Source organism: Crocodylus porosus, unplaced genomic scaffold (genome assembly GCF_001723895.1).
Source record: "Crocodylus porosus isolate Cpor-Errol unplaced genomic scaffold, CroPor_comp1, whole genome shotgun sequence".
NCBI lineage: Eukaryota > Metazoa > Chordata > Crocodylia > Crocodylidae > Crocodylus > Crocodylus porosus.
Window position 1 is genome coordinate 29,017,529 of NW_017728912.1, and position 1,551 is coordinate 29,019,079.

Genomic DNA, 1,551 nt, shown 5'->3' on the forward strand with positions numbered 1-1,551 from the left:
CATGTGTAGACATGCCCCCAGTGTCTCAAGTTAGACAGTCAAAAATCTCTTACAATTTTACTCCCCTTCAAATTAATAAGTGAACATGCAAGATGAAAAGTATGAGACTGATGTTACACAAAAGTTAGTCTATCCATATGTCTGTGGGATGCAGTTCACTTTTAATCAAGAGATGCTGTAACACTTATGGTTGGTCTTATATATAATGGACTCTAGCCCAGGGATTTAATCATCAGGGTTTGCACCTTGGGTAGCAGCAACTACCATTCGTGTACCCACTCTAACTGGATATTCCAGGGCTAGTGCCCCAGTTACCCACCCCTTGTTATATTACTGCTCCAGCCCATAACACAAGAACCTCTGCAATTATAAGTCGAGGGGACTTAATGGCATTGGAAACTGAAATACTTTCTTTAGGATGAAAACCAATCGGGAAACAGCACAAGGAAGTTCCCACTCTCACTGCCCTGTCTGTGCTGGCCCAGTGGACATCAGGAAAACTTCTCCCATCCAGAACTAATGCACATACACAGTGTATGCTTTCCAAGCACCCAAAATTACCATTCTCCATTGTGAACCTCTTTTTGATGCCGGGTATTAAAAGTTAAAAATCATAATTTATAATGCAGCTGAAACCAGAGCCTCACTCTTCTCAGAACATGATGAGAGATGGCCCCTGCCCTGAAGTGCTTACTATCTATGTAGACAAGACAAGGAAGGAAGAACAGGCGAAGTAAATTTCCTGGAGTCAAACAGGAAGTCAGTGGCAGAGCCAAAGATAAATCCTAGTTCCCCCATCAGTACCCTGTCCACAAGGCCATTCAGACTCTCTAGTATTAAAAACTGATCAACTTCTAGCAAACTTTATCAACAACCAAGAACCAAGATGAAATCAAATTATGTCTCCATAATACTATATCCAGCTCTCTTAATACCTCAACATGGATGAAAAGTGATTGCAATTCCTTCCTGCAACATTCCTGTTTATTTTGTAGTAGCTCTTCAAACTGGGCTAAATTTTAAAGTGAAAAGTAATAGGCTCGGTGGGTGAACAAAACCCCAAGAGGTTTTCAAGAGTGCTCAGTTCCCACACAAGGGGCTGCGTTCACAAGAGAGCTCTCATCTCCCATTTGAGCCAAGGCTATACAGGGTTTTCCGACAATACAAGATGGATTAAGACCTATGGCAGTGCACTGCTCTGGCTGCAGCAAGCCTCCCTTTCAGACTTCTTACTTATGAACATGTATAATGGAAAAAACCTGCCTTCTCACCACAAGCACTATAGCTTTCTCTGCCCCACTTCCTTCCAAAGGGAGGCGTTAGCATTTTCTGTAGTCATTACAGATGTCCGTTTCATTAGTTTTTTCTTTAGTTGCTACTTTCAATAATGAAAGCCACTGCAAAAACAATCTTCTCCACCTTGTGTTTACAACTTTTAAGAAATGGACAAATTAAGTATGCACAAATATCAAAGTAAATGAGCCATTTTATCTTGTGTTCTAAAATTTTAATAGGATTTTGCACTGTAAAATCTACAGTTCCATTTGCAAG

At 40.7% G+C, this 1,551-nt stretch overlaps 1 protein-coding gene across 11 annotated transcripts in view; it reads right to left on the bottom strand.

Moving 5' to 3' along the window:
* Window positions 1-1,551, bottom strand: part of ADGRL3 (adhesion G protein-coupled receptor L3) — an 864,517-nt gene that overhangs the window by 704,500 nt on the left and 158,466 nt on the right. The gene's annotated exons all lie outside the window — the stretch shown is intronic.